Here is a 16005-nt window from a genome sequence, read left to right as displayed (position 1 = left end):
GGAATCCCGAATTTACAGGTAGCAATGAACGTGCTGAGCTGCCCTGACAGACACTAGAGATCCAGTAGAACCTCTTGCATCTCTCCTCCAATGCAGCAGTCATTTACGGTGGACTGTTTTAGCAGATTCCAAGTGGACAGCCAGACTGCATGGAATCTGCCGAGGTGCCTGCTCTCCCCCACCACCACTTGGGTTGCGGTGACCTAGTTACGCCACTGTTCTCTATGTATATACCATTGTATGGTATAAAAAAAGTAATGAACACCTTATATTTCATTGGCCAAATGTAAGATCAGAATTTACCATTGTCATGTAGCATCAGCAGATAGTTAGTCCCACCACAAAAGTGTACAAATTATATTTCCCAATTCAGATTTACAATGGGCATGAAGGGAGGGGTGATTGCATTATGGTCACTGTGAAATTAAGTAGGGCTACGTGGTTCAATGGCATTGCAGATTTTTTCCATTAGAATTATTATTTGCCAACGAGCACTATAATATGATGGATTTCTATTAGATCATTATCAACACTATCTGGCCTGCTTTGGGCCTAAGGCAAGGGTATGAAAAATATTATTTTACTGTCACTTCTATAAGAAAATAACCAAAGTTGTTTTTTTTGTTTTCTTTTTACTGACAGATTATTTATGTATCAGATTTTTTTTTTTTTACTGTCTGTAAATTTATAAACTATCAGAAGCCATGTTTGGGGCCACACAATGAAAACTGGACAAGGGGCCAATACTGCTGATATCACTGTGTATGTGGGCAAAGTTAGAGCTGTACGAATAGTGTAATGGTTAGCATTACTACCTCGCAGCACTGAAGTCATGGGTTAAATTCCCACCATGACGCTAACTGTGTGGAGTTTCTATATTCTCGCTTAACTTGCGTGGGTTTACTCTGGGTACTCTGGTTTCCTCCCACAATAAAAAATTATAGTGGTAGTTTAATTGGCTCCCAACCCCTCAAAAATACTAAGTGTGTTTGTAGATTGGCCAAGTTTGTCAAATTCTTTGTTTCTATATATATTTATTTGGTATATGTTCTCAGAAATGCACCACTGGCCTTGGCTTCAAACGCTGTGATCATGAATACATGAAATGACTCTGAGCGAATCAGTGGATACAATGTTTTAGCCCCCCCCTTTTTTTTCCGTAATCAAACAAATAACCAAGTACATAATTCATGATGCTCATTCCAGGATTTCTCAGAATGTTTCCCTATGGTTCTAGTACTTAAGAGAAATGTTGGCTCTGTATTTAAATAGAATCTGCCAATATCTAGTCCCACTTGATTTACAACTAAAAGCATAAAACCCAGATTCCTATGAAACAACTGGATAATTAATTCATAAAGCATTAGAAATGCAGGTGCAGCTGTAAAAATGTTGACTTAAAAATTAATTACTCCCTTGACAGTAGATTTTGATACATGTTATTTATGTCAGTATAAACTTGAAGAAACATACTGATACTTTGAACACAGTACTATACTGTAGATCAAAGGGAATGCTTGTGAATACATACAAGGATAGCTGTAATGCAGCATACAAACTGAATTTTATGGTAAAGCGTGTTGCATGTTCCTTATTACATGCTGCATATAGTCAGATACGCTTTTCAATAAGTCGTAACCAAAAAGCTGTTGAACAAACAAACGTGAGTAGTTTATTTGCTATCAACAGGCGCTGGATAGAATGTGCAGTCAAAATATAGAGATATTTGTATTGATATCACAACCCAATAGTGTTATTCAGCGCCCATAAACAATTCTTTAGTGAATTCAGTCTTTCCACACTTTGTACAATTATAAAATGATCAACCAAGAATTCTTCTGAGATATAAAATATTTATTATAAAACATATAAAAAACAAATGCTCTTGTAATTGGGATCATACCAAGTACCCGACGCGTTTCGTCTCTTTATGAGACTTCATCAGGTGTTTTGATACTTATAGTATGAATCGTTTATGAGTGTATCATAATCTCATTCTTTAGTGAATTTTTCATAGGCGAATGATACTTGAGACAGGTGAACCGTATTAATATGGGTAAGGGTAGCCACAATTCTGGCCGGATTCCTCACAATCCAGCCTCCAAAAAATGAAAGTGGTCACTTATTGACCTTTAAACTTGAACCAAGGGTAAAAACAGGTATATGAAACCTTAATTTCCGCCTCCAAACAAGTGATTTGATCACTCTTTAGTATTTTTAGGGGGATCAGAGTTAAAATTTCCTCAGTGTGGCCTGAGCATGTGCACTCTCCAATGTCCAAAGGGTAAGTTAATTTGTATTGATATATTCAGATAATATATCCAGAGCCTTTAGATCACCTTCCTTTTCTTTTTGTCCTATAAACCATTTGTACTGAATGATTGATTCAGTGTGGAAGGTATAATTTGGCTGCTAGACAAGGCACGTCAGATTTATCACACACACCTGTCTTGTATAAACCAATCAGATACTTTCTATTATCTTCTAGAAGGTGTTAAATAAATAAGTAGTTTCTGATTGGTTGCTCATAGCAACAGCCCATGTGAAATAGAACTCCCATCTTAGTAAATTTCCCACATAGAATAGTACAGCTTTATTATCACCCCTTTTACAGCACACATTCACTAAATTCACATTCTTACATTTTTTATGTTATTTCAGTACTTTTTCAAATTAAATTTGGAAAATCTGATTCAGAACGTTTTTAAACAATTGCTGGGGTTGCCTGGGTGTGCCCACGTAGATTTCTCTAAGGAGAAAAATGAAAATGGTTGAGATAGGGAAGAGTATACTGCTTTGAGATGGAATTAATCATTGCGTATACTATGTTCCAACTTCAAGGTGTTTGAGGGCCGCCTTGCAGTTGTCCTATTGAGCTGACATTTTGTACACCCTGTTTTCTTTGTTGATTGGAACATGATTAGGGGTGGGAGCAGCAACATTTCAACTTTGGGAAAATTACCTATTGCCAAGGGCCATATATATTGAATCCCCACAGTGCACACTGCTCTCTAAGGAGATAGTCCGGCCGCTGACCTTATATTTATAAAACTCAATATGTCTGAGCCCACTAAAGTTAACACAGTGATGATTCATCATTTTTTGGATCTCCATTGATTTATCTGGAAAACTTCAGATTTGGATTGTTCAGGTTTGGATTTTAGGCAATCAGTTTCAACTTCTGACTACTAAGTGTGTTACCGATAGGTTATCGCCCCTGATGAAGTCATGTTGTTGACGAAACGCGTTGGTACTTGTGCATTTATGTGCTGATTATGAACATCTGACATCAGAAAGAACTCACTTTTTGTTTTTTTATTGTAATAACAAATTGTTACTTTTATTCATGAATTATGCCCATTGGGCAATTTTATTAAATAATGCATTTACAAAGTTGTTTATTCATTTTTAGCGCCCTCTGAACCTTTTTTTAATATATATATATATATATATATATATATATATATATATATATATATATATATATATATATATATATATATATAATGATCTGGTAGGGACACCAGAGAACTATTAATCCAGCTTTTTATTCATCCTATCCACAGTATAAAAAAGGTTACACATTTCAGAAGTACCGATAATTGCTTAGAAGTTTATCTGTGAAGAAGCTGCCATTAAAATACATTTCCAAGACATCACTGTTTGATGTTTAAACTTACTTGCAACTGATCTGAAATATTACCCAACAGATGTAGAGGAGTGTAGGAGAAGAACATAGATTTCCTTATAGCATCAAATATACATTACGTTAAAGGTTGCACTAACTTATCTGTTAACAGACAGAATAGCTAATGTCACCTGAGATTGGTGCAATGTAATCCCTACATGAATTCTCTGTTGGATCATTTGAAACATTTATTGAACAATAAGAACTAATTAACTGAAGCATCTGTGATCACATTATAAGGAATTATTTATTATTATATTAGTGAAAATAGCTTCTAAAGCTATGTTTTACAGGCAAAGCATACATCCCAACAGCCCTGATTTCAGCGGGACAGTCCCGATTATCAGGGCCTGTCCCGCTGTCCCTCCAGCGGCCGGCAGTGTCCCGCGGTGAGGGGGGGCTGTTGGGAGTCCTCCCTGTCGGCTGCTAAGCAGTGGGGAATAAATGCTGTGCGCATGCGCACAGCGTCTATTCCCGCAGACAGGGGGCTGGGGGCATGGCTAGAGGCTAACAGAGCCTCTGGGTCATGCCCCCATAGCGTCAAAATGGGGGCGTGGCCTCGCTGGAGAACCGTGCGTATAGGCCACACCCCAGCATTAGGCCACACCCCGGAAAGTAACGCCAGCAGCAAAGTCCCGCCTCCATCGCTTCGAAAGTTGGGAGGTATAGGCAAAATAATATCAATAATGCCCATAAATGCAATCATTGTGGGAACAACATATTGACCTCTTAAATCAGTTCATTGCTGCGTATTGGTCAGGCCCTCTTAATGTGACAAATGTGGGAGGCACACAGGAAAACCAAATAACAAAGTGAATCTTGTCTAAAACCAGGTCAATCACACATAAACCTCTGATAGTACAGCACATCTAAAATGTTGTTAATAATCATTACTTGATAGAAACAGACATGTTGGTACACTCATGGGCAAGAGGTTACTGGACAAATGATATGGCTAAAACAATATAGGTCACTGATAGCCAACCCTGAACCACTATAGGGTAGTCCTCTAGATTTTAAATGGTCACACATTACCCTTAATCAATAATAAGTTAAAACAGAACATTTAATAGAATGAAGATGCAACTACAGATATGCCTGCATTCATCTTATCTGTGGCAAGCTTAAAACACGTGTTACAAGCTGCAATAAATGTGGCAATGTAGGAAGTAGTTAGGCAATACAGGGTCACTGTGGGTGTGGTTCACATCCAGTGTCTCCCTGTGAGAGGGGTAACCTCACAATTTTGGCTCCTCTGCAGTGACAGGAGCCAATTGCTGCAGTGAAATTTCCTGATGACCCACTCTGGGGGCATGCCTTCTGACATGACTGGCTCCTGTTACAGAGGAGGGGTCAGCACTGCAGACAGCTCCAGGGGCAGCTCAGCATCTCTGGGGATGCAGGTTGATGCATCAGGATTTCCAGATTGGCCACACCCCCTTATAGTAGGCATGCTAACAAGTGATGCAATCAGGAGCCTCACGTGAAGCCATGTACCTTTCCATCTAGGCCCTGTGATTTCCTGCAAGGCCATGCTCATTTTTTTCAGGTGCTCAGCGGGTTAGGCCACACCAGATGTCACCAGTACCAGTAAAGCCTCTGGATTTCAGAACCAAATGCTTATCACTAAAATTTGCAGTTCACACTATCGGGGAAATTTACCAAAGTTTGATTTAGATCAATTGTTGCGTTTAAGGGTCTAAAACACCTATTCACTAACAGGCAATGTCAGCAATTTAGACCCTTAAACACAGCATAGATGGTGATTGATGTATAATTGATTTTTAAATAAAGCAAAATTGATTTTTTTGTAACTTTATCCGTATGTATTACCAACATTAATAAACGATGACACCTGATCGATACTACGCGCTCGGGATATAAGCACAAAACAGCTAGCAGCCACATGCATACACAGTCGGACTGAATGCCAATACGTGGGCTTGTGGTTGAATTTGTGTACAAATAATAATGATTAAAATGGAAAGAAAATGGTAACAGAAAATTTGTGGCAATAATTTGCATGTGAAAATATAAAAGCAATAATAAAGATTTTATTTATTTTCATAGTACATATTCTTCCATCCACATAGAGATGGAGCAGCCGTCAGCCAGCATGCCCCATCGCCAGATCTCATGTGCTGGTGCAGGCTGGGGGATGGCAGCACCATCTGACAGGAACATGCGAGCATCTTACTCTATCCCTGCTCAGGGCAGCCGAGAGGGGGGGCAGCAGGTACTAATTACCCGGGCCCAGGCTTGCTGTCCGACCCCTCCCTTCCCCTCCGTCCCTCTTGGGTAGCAACAGCAGCACACACTTCTACAGCATGTGCTGTGCTGACAGCAGGCTCAGCATGAGTGTCTCACTGACAGCGTGAGAGGTCATGCTGAGCCTGCTGTCAGCACAGCACATACTGTAGGAGTGTGCTGCTGCTGAGATTACAGTTTTTAGAGTTTTCTTTCATCCTCCACTAAACATTGTGGGGGCGTGGCCTAAGTGTGGGAGGTGCCCACATGTAGGCCACGCCCCAAAATTTTTACCGGGGCCTGGCATTCCTCTCAGCTGCCCTGTCCCTTATACAGCCTCTGACAGGATGGGGTGCACAAGCGTATCGTGCGCGCACGCCCTTTTCTGTCGGAGGATGGTGGTTGTTGGCGATAGAATCGACAGGAGCAGGTCAAATAAGAGTTACTCCATCTGTAGTAAGAAACCCTTTTTTCCTGGGTGATATGCAGCTTTCATCTGTTTAATATATAGGCCCTTAAGAGGCCTAGCTGTAATTTTGTCTTTGTGATACAAATTTAAAATATATTGCTTTAATGTTTATTGCTTAAATAATTAATCCTATAAAATCTCAAGAGAATGTTTATAAAGTCAAACTTTGTATATCCTCAATCAGATTGACCCTACAAAAATGACACCCAATGTTGTGTTTACATAGAACAGCCTAGCAAAATCATCGACAGTTTCATTCCCAATGATTGTCTACAGAGCACGAGGCAGATTGCAGAGCAGATGTAGGTTCTGGCATGGAGGGCCCACAAATGCTGCGATTTGCAATAAGAGCATCAAAGCAAAGACTATAAAACTTCCGATAACTATGAATGGAATATCACTGAATGATGATCCGGGAATGTTATACAGTACAGAAACCATTTTGATCCACAAAATAGATTGGAGGTATAAGTTGTAACACTGTAGGGGAACTGAATGCCTTTTCCTGGGGTAGAAGGCAGCAAGCAGCAGCTGAGAAAGTCCAGTCTTTGGGGTGCAACTGGCCGCAACCAGTTTTATTCAGCAGAAAATAAAAATAAACAACAAAACAATATACCTTGCCTGTCCGGAACTAACTAAACACAGGTTATTCCTTACTATCTCTAAACAAAACTATAAGTTTTCCAGTCACTACTGGATAGCTTACTTGCATCAGAAAGCTTGTTCCACTCACAGAGATTCTGCAGCCTCCCCAGGCAGTCTGCACACACTGATCAGTCCAGCAGCTCTACATGGGCCTTGCACAGCTGCAAGTGCTAATTAGCCCTCTGTGAGGCCAAACACCTGAGCTGGGCCTTTACTCAGCTTTAACAAAAAAGAAACATTTGCATGGAAGTTTTCCTCATACTTGCCTATCTGACCCCCTCCAAGCGGGAGAAAATGCTCTGTTCCTGTGCTTCCCTGGTAATGTATGATTGCCATCACCTGTGGTGAAACACCTTTACCTAGCTCCCCACAGGTGATGGCAATTATACATTACTAGGGAAGTCCAGGAACAGAGCATTTTCTCCCGCATGGAGAGGGTCAGGTAGGCAAGTATGGTTTTCCTATTTCTAAAAGGTGTAAGACAAGAACCTGGGACAAATATACCTGCCCTCAAACACTATTCCAGTGTTCTTGTCACAATATCCATAACTGACAACAATGAGACGTGAACTCAGCGCAAAATAATATTTGCCCAAATTCGGACCTTATACTCCCTTCCCTTTTGAGGGAAATCTCACCCTTTTTATGCAAACTTGACCCTTTTCAAGGTTCTCCAAGATTCTGGACTGTAGAGACATACTGTAGTCATCATCATTGAGAGGAATACTATAGTTGTTGTATATAATCATATTCACCATTTGTTATTAGTCTTAACACATCCTCACACACTGATAGTGGCCAATCAGTTTGCTCGAGCTAAAAATAAGTGAAGAACCTGATGATTATGTCATTGGATTTTTGAAGAAGATGCCCATAGTTTGAGATGGAAAATGAATATGTTGTAAGTCGTCGGTGTAAAGCTGTCTGTTCCTGCAATGCCACGTCCATTGCAGTAAAGCCATACCCATTTTTTGGGCACCTACCTGTGGCGCAAGCAAATATTTTATGTTTACAATGTCTATGCATTTTTTTGTGTTAAAACTGGGAGCCAAAATGTCTAGAAACAGTCCTGGATCCACTATTAATAGACAAAGATTTATACTGCCGGGCAGTGATGTAAGGGTATCACCAGTAATAGATTTCCCAAGGCATGTGCCATGGGTTGACACTTGCTGGGGGGCTGCAAAGCATGATTTCTTGGATGAGAGCCTCTAGGGTGATAGCCAGATGAGTCCAGGTGACTCTGTATTTTGTTTTTGTTTTGTTTTTTTAGCCATTACAACTTATTTTTTTATTTTGTAACTTGTGAGGGAGGAGCGGGCAATGGTCAATAAATGTTGGTCATACACAAGGGTTAAGGTGGGTGCTTCTTTAACAGGACCCAACAGGAAGAGGGAATTGTCCTGATGAGGGGCAACTGATAATATTGTTCCTAGTGGTGGCTTGACCCATAAGTCTGCCCCGGAGTTGTGAACTGTTTTTGTAAAACCATTGCAGACTTTTTGAGGCTCCATGTTCATCTACTTTAACTTTTGCCAGTTTTTGTCCTAGGCACTATTTATCAATATATGAATTATCCCCTGTATAGGAAAAGAACATTGCAGCTGCAATAATCTATGATCTAATAGTGTTAAACAACGCAACACTGGATTGAAAATATCAAGTGTATGTAACAAAAAAAATAATATAGGCAGGGGAACAGTATAGTATAACTAAATTTATATCTATTATGACATTATTATTCCGGAGTGTTTAAAATTTCTTCAAAATGGCACACACATGTATATGAGGCAGGATGATAAAACGGCTTGCCACACCATATGCTGCAATATCTCTATTCTGATAAATGCGCCTGAGTGGGACCTTTTACTTTTGACGTGTGACTTCTCTTAGGCTTCAATATTTTCTCTACGTGCCAGAAACAGGATTAAATTGTTCATTGAAAGAATGTCACTCGCGCCTCTAAGTGACTCTTATAAGGAGAATCAATTCATCAATTGTCTGTACATTATTCTGTCATAACAGATGTCACCTTTATGTCACAAAAACAGATGGTGTCTGCGATTCAGTGTCACCGAAGCTAGACTACAACTGTACTGCATGCTACAGTATGCACATTCTTATAAGCGTAAAAGAAATGCACAGGTGGAATTTTCTGTGATTGTAATGCTTGTACTTTCTATATTAAAGAACATCAAATAGTATAGGTACCTCAGTGACATCTGATAATATTGATTCTACAGGTTGCCAAAGACTAATGCTAGGTACACACCAGGACGACTAGGGCCCGATCAGCACAATCTAGATCCAATTCCGATCAATCGGATGTAGATTGTGTGCTGATTGGGCCCTTTTCTGACCTGGTGTGGAGCGATTCCGATCCGATGCGCGGTTCCGCGGGTCGGTCGGTCGTTATTGAGATCCTACCTGCTGCAGGTAGGATCTCAATGACGACCATAGAACCGGGTGCGGGTCGCCATCGGATCGGACCCGCTCACGGTGCACATCGTGAGCGGGTCGTGCCCTCCCGCGTCATCGTGAGCGGGTCGGACGAGACACTGACGACCCGCTCACGATGTGCATCGTGAGCGGGTCGTCCTGGTGTGTACCCCGCATAAAACTAGGCTCCTGGCCAGTTCAGCAACAGGACCCTGCTCTGTCCTGCATTTCCATGTACTTGTATAACACTAGCCATTTACTACCTCAAAGTTTACCATATTACTCAAACAGGATGGCGGTATTTCCATATTATGTTCATTTATATTTGTGACCGTTACAAACTGCAGTCATTCTGTTTATTAATATAGCAATTTTCTGAAAATAATAAAATTCAGTTTAGGTCTAATATTAAAAGATACTTGAGACCTAACATTTCTGATATCTGCAGGGTCCTCAGCCAAATTCTGCTGCAGCTCCTCTCACTCAGAACAAAAATCATAATCAGACATAATCACATACTGTAAACCTGTTTGGGGGTGACACTGTCACTTTCTCCACACTGCCGCTGCCCATGTGTCCGTGTGTATAATGCCCACATGTATATGCCGCTGCCTGTGTGTCCGTATGTATAATGCCCACATGTATGTGCCGCTGCCCATGTGTCTGTGTGTATGATGCCCACATGTATATGCCGCTGCCCATGTGTCCGTGTGTATAATGCTCACATGTATATGCCGCTGCCTGTGTGTCCGTATGTATAATGCCCACATGTATGTGCCGCTGCCCATGTGTCCGTATGTATAATGCACACATGTATATGCCACTGCCCGTGTGTATTATGCCCGCATGTATATACCGCTGCCCGTGTGTATAATGCCCACATGTATATTCCGCTGCCCGTGTGTATAATGCCCGCATGTATATACCGCTGCCCGTGTGTATAATGCCTGCATGTATATATCGCTGCCTGTGTGTATAATGCCCACATGCATATGCTGCTGCCCATGTGTCCGTATGTATAATGCCCACATGTATATGCCGCTGCCCATGTGTACAATGCCCACATGTATGTGCCGCTGCCCATGTGTATAATGCCCACATGTATGTGCCGCTGCCCATGTGTATAATGCCCACATGTATAGATCACTGCCTGTGTGTATAATGCCCACATTTACAGGGCAGCCGAGAGAGGGGGGGAGCGGGTACAAATTACCCGGGCCCAGGCTTGCTGGGGGGGGCCCCGCAGGGGCCCTGGTCCAACCCCTCCCTTCCCCCTCCGTCCCTCCCGGGTAGCAACAGCAGCACACACTTCTACAGCATGTGCTGTGCATGGGTGCTGCTGCTGAGATTACAGTTTTTAGAGTTTTCTTTCACCCTCCTTAAAACATTTTGGAGGCGTGGCCTAAGTGCAGGAGGTGCCCACACCTCCCACACTTTGGCCACGCCCCAAAATTTTTACCGGGGCCCGGAATTCCTCTCGGCTGCCCTGCACATGTATATGCCACTGCCCATGTGTATAATGCCCGCATGTATATACTGCTGCCCGTGTGTATAATGCCCACATGTATATACCGCTGCCCATGTGTATAATGCCCGCATGTATATATCGCTGCCTGTGTGTATAATGCCCACATGTATGTGCCGCTGCCCATGTGTATAATGCCCACATGTATGTGCCGCTGCCCATGTGTATAATGCCCGCATGTATACAGTATATCACTGCCTGTGTGTATAATGCCCACATGTATATGCCACTGCCAATGTGTAAAATGCCCGCATGTATATACCGCTGCCCGTGTGTATAATGCCCACATGTATATACCGCTGCCCATTTGTATAATGCCCGCATGTATATATCGCTGCCTGTGTGTATAATGCCCACATGTATATAACGCTTCCCGTGTGTATAATGCCCAAGTGTATATGCTGCTGCCCATGTGTATTATGCCCGCATGTATATATCGCTGCCTATGTGTATAATGCCCACATGTATATGCCGCTGCCTGTGTGTATAATGCTCACATGTGTATATACCGCTGCCTGTGTGTATAATGCCCACATGTGTATATACCGCTGCCAGTGTGTATAATGCCCACATGTGTATATACCGCTGCCTGTGTGTATAATGCCCACATGTGTATATGCCGCTGCCTGTGTGTATAATGCCCACATGTGTATATGCCGCTGCCTGTGTGTATAATGCTCACATGTGTATATACCGCTGCCTGTGTGTATAATGCCCACATGTGTATATACCGCTGCCAGTGTGTATAATGCCCACATGTGTATATACCGCTGCCTGTGTGTATAATGCCCACATGTGTATATACCGCTGCCTGTGTGTATAATGCCCACATGTGTATATGCCGCTGCCTGTGTGTATAATGCTCACATGTGTGTATACCGCTGCCTGTGTGTATAATGCCCACATGTGTATATACCGCTGCCAGTGTGTATAATGCCCACATGTGTATATACCGCTGCCTGTGTGTATAATGCCCACATGTGTATATACCGCTGCCAGTGTGTATAATACCCGCATGAATATATTGATAATTTTTATATGGCCCCCGAAGGATTTTATAAATATCCAAATGGCCCTTGGTAGAAAAAAGGTTCCCCACCCCTGCTTTAGTGTGTATGGGGCTTTAGTTAGCCTCTATTCTCTCAAATCCAGTCTTGTTTAAGGCAAATAGCATGCTGCCCCCCAACAATGTATTGCTAAATATGAGGGCAGTCTGCAGCCACTGGGCAGATCTCTCTTTCTTACCAAATTTTTGCACAGATCCTTAGCAACTTCACAACAGTGTCACGTTCCCATTGATACAATGAAGGAGCAGAGTGCAGGGTGCGTGGTGTGGTTCCCCCTTGGCCCATGTTTGCTAGCAGGAGCATACAGATGAGAAATGAGCAGTAACAATGTATGTGGATGTGTGTATAGCTTCATCACTGGACCCCAGGCAAGTAACCTTTGGCGCTGGTTTGTATCTAAGGTATTACACTGAACTTTAAATGGTGACTGACATTATCCTTTATCTTTGATGTGGGCTGTGGGAGAAATTATAAAGTTTGATTGACAAAGAGGTAACATGTCTCTCCACATGTCAAGGTGATTCAAGTCCTGGTATCAGGGTTTCTTGGAAGCTGACATCAGAGTCACTGAGAGTGACCATGACCAAATCACCATCACCTCCAGTTAAAAAAAAAGCATAGAGAGGGGCATCAGCAGCTGTATAGGGGGATGGTGTCATTGTAGCAGCTGAACTGGTTTTGGCACAGTTGTCCGCTCCCTTCCTGCCCTTTATGTCATTCCTCAGTAGCTCCACAACAGCTTTATAACTTCAATATGGGCTCAATGAAAAATAAGCAATTCACTAAACAAAACCACCACTCTTAAATCTTGTTTTACAACTCAAATATACCTAGTTTATCAATAAATAAATATATGTATCAATGTATGTATCAAATGTGTGTCAAAGGGACCAGATCACCAGATCATGCTCCCTATTGGTTAGCCAAATCTCTGTGGCAGCTGGCCACACCCCTAAGCATAAGTCCATACCACTGTATTCCCCCATGGGCCCTTTATATCCCAATTAAACACTGCATGGGAGAGAATAGGTATAATGTATATCTTTCAATATAGTTCAGCATTTTGCCGCTATAGAGGGACAACGCATTATCCCAAAGTTTCAAAAGGTTTATTTTGGGGCCGTCTGTTGCTTAGCATAGAGAATTACCTATTTAGTATTAAAACTATAATACGTTTTTCTTTTAACTTACTTCAGAGATCTCTTCTCACAAGGAAACACTAACATTTGTTATTGATTTCTATCCTTTATCAAGCTCCTGGGATAATAGGCGGTTTAACAAAAAGTGTAAACTAAGAATCCTGAAAAGCAAAGAGGCCCTGTAAGCTATGGGGAGAGAAAAATCATTGTCGTCCTGGATCCACGCCAGTAGCAACATGAGCTCATGAGATGGCTATCTCTGATCTTTCTATTGCCAACAAAATGGATAAGTTGGCTGTTGATAACATTTTAGCAATTTCTTTTAAATCAGCAATACACAGTATCCTATTCCTTGCTTTTACTATAATCCTTGTTTGTTTTTTCCAATTATAACATCAATTATACACATATTCCTGACATATTCCTGAAAGGCTATTTTAGGAACACGAGAGAGAGAAAGAGAGAGAGTGCGAGAGAGTGAGAGAGTTTTACCCCAGATATGGAAACTGCGTTTTCCAGAGGAGATCAAGGCATTCAACTGGATTTAATTGGTAGTCTAAAATATTTACACCAGACAGAAATAAATACACACACGCATTTGCATGCTTCTAAGCATAATTATTTAGTAGGACAACAGAATACAGTATTATGCACAATTATAGAAATGTGTTTGCTTGTTCTACAATATTTCTGAGCTGTGAGGTCTAAATTCCTTTACCACTATGATGTACAGTACAGTATATAAAGAAAGAATATGATTATTCTGTCGTTAGGGTGGGGTGGTGTCTGCCACATCAGTAATATCAGTGGGGATAGGCACTGACCGCAGCAGTGTCCATCTATCAATCAGGGTTAGATGTATCAAGCTTCAAAAGTGATCAAATGGAGAGTGATAAACAGCCAGCCAATCAGCTCCTATCTGTCATTTTTCAAACCCAACCTGGGACAAGGCAGTTTAGATTATGATTGGCTGACTGTTTATCAATCTGCATTTTATCACTTTTTGAAGCTTGATACTGTACATCTGTTCGTCAGGCCCTTAATCTTAAAAGTAATCAGTGATCCAATGAAAATGTACTTATCCTGTGCTGCTTATAATTCACCCTGAGTTATATGCTTACCAACGGTAAGAAATATCAAATTTGGTTCCTTGTAGTTATGCAAACTTTAACTCATGATAGAATATAACTGTCAACAAAGGCAAAACACAGAAACACCTCAAGTTAAATGATCTTAAATGGAAAAGCACCACCAACTAACCCTTTCTGTCCATCACTACTATCCACAGATTTGGGCTGCAGTTGTAAAGAACTGGAACAAAGGGGTGCATATAGAAGACCCCAGTGCTTTAGCTTGGGGGAGCAGGTGGGGTGCGCATTGGTAACATTATACAGTAGGTAGTATATACTATAATGTTCAGCTGTAAAACTTGCGAGTGGTTGGCCCAGGAGCAAACATATAATTGGGGCCCCCTCCACAACTTCAACCCAAGTTCACAATATGCCACACAGCAGTACGTGGTTCAGTGGGCCCCTTAGTCCTCAGAGGCCCCGGTGCAATGCATCTGCTGCACCAATGATAGTTCCGCCTCTGTGTGCAACTGTTGAATAATAACACTATCAAGGATAATTCCTGTGCGGGGAATAACAAAAGATCCAATCACAACCAGCAGTCATGCTGCTAAATACAGTTCGAAAACTCAGTGAAGCCTTAAATAATCTGGCCAGTTGTACAGAGCATTGACAGGATAGATATCGCCCTAGTTGGCAATCACAAAAAGAGGTCCTGTGGTTTAGCTTCTTGGTATATTTAATGGTCATTAAAGATTGATCAAGGATCAAAGCCAAACCAGAGACCATTGCAGACACGGTAATACCAGCTGGAGCTGAAGAATAAAGAACTGTACTTTGAATTCATATAAAGCAAACACAACTGAAATGTCGACATATTATTTAAGCACTTTTATTGTAAACAATATTTACTGTCAAAGATGGCGACTTTTTTCTGTAGAGGTTTATTTATATATTTTTGCCATAATTGAATAGAGCAGGGAAAAGCGTGTTTATATCCTGTCAGATCAGCATATTGCTCATTTACCTCAGGCTGGTATTACAGAAGAGCACAATCATCTTCATGCACCCTATGGATAGATTTATACAGGAACATCTGCTGGAACCTGCTCCAGTTTTATAGGCTTCATCCAGCGGCAGCGAGCCTGTGCTTTATCGGTTCTGGCATTTTATGTCTGCATTGAGTACCAATACAATCACATGATCATTAACAAGATTCACTTTCACCCAGAAAGGGATGGATAACACCCAGGGCTGGAACTTGTGTGCTGACTACAGAATGAACATTAAAGTGGGAATGAGGAGAGTGAATCATTTACGCTGCTTCCCATCTGCACAGTCCATGATTTTATTCCGGTATCCAGGGATTATGAAGAGCAGAACATCACCAAACACAGATTCACAGGCCATATCATTTGCCTAACTGTGATCGTTCTGACAACTCCTAGCTTACATCATACCAGGGAGCATTTAACCCTTTGAGTGCCAAGGGAATGTGTCAAAAGAGCTATGAAAATTGCAAACACATTTATTCATCATAATGACCTGTAATCAGTGGCGTAGCTACGTTTTGGGCGCCCCCGCCGCCGTTAGGGGGGGGGGCTCCCATACCCACCCCCTGCCGCCGCCGCCCCGTCAAGCACCACCCCGTCGCCCCGTCGCCTATGCTAACCCCCTCCCCCGCAGTCTTACCTATCGCGCTGCGCTGGTCCCGGC

The 16005-nt window shown here is 41.8% G+C and overlaps 1 protein-coding gene across 7 annotated transcripts in view; it reads right to left on the bottom strand.

Annotated features, from left to right (window-relative positions):
* The window catches only part of PRKG1 (protein kinase cGMP-dependent 1), a 983026-nt gene that overhangs the window by 523299 nt on the left and 443722 nt on the right, over nucleotides 1-16005 (bottom strand). Inside the window, exon 1 of one of the 7 annotated variants that reach the window (XM_083149091.1) lies at nucleotides 7111-7211. The exons of the other annotated variants lie outside the window; for them this stretch is intronic. The gene's annotated coding sequence lies outside the window, so the exon portion shown is untranslated. Of the gene's footprint in view, nucleotides 1-7110; nucleotides 7212-16005 lie in introns of those variants that run through there. 7 annotated transcript variants of the gene reach the window in all.

Source organism: Crinia signifera, chromosome 6, assembly GCF_055691185.1.
Source record: "Crinia signifera chromosome 6, ASM5569118v1, whole genome shotgun sequence".
NCBI lineage: Eukaryota > Metazoa > Chordata > Amphibia > Anura > Myobatrachidae > Crinia > Crinia signifera.
This window is presented reverse-complemented; position numbering and strand designations above follow the sequence as displayed.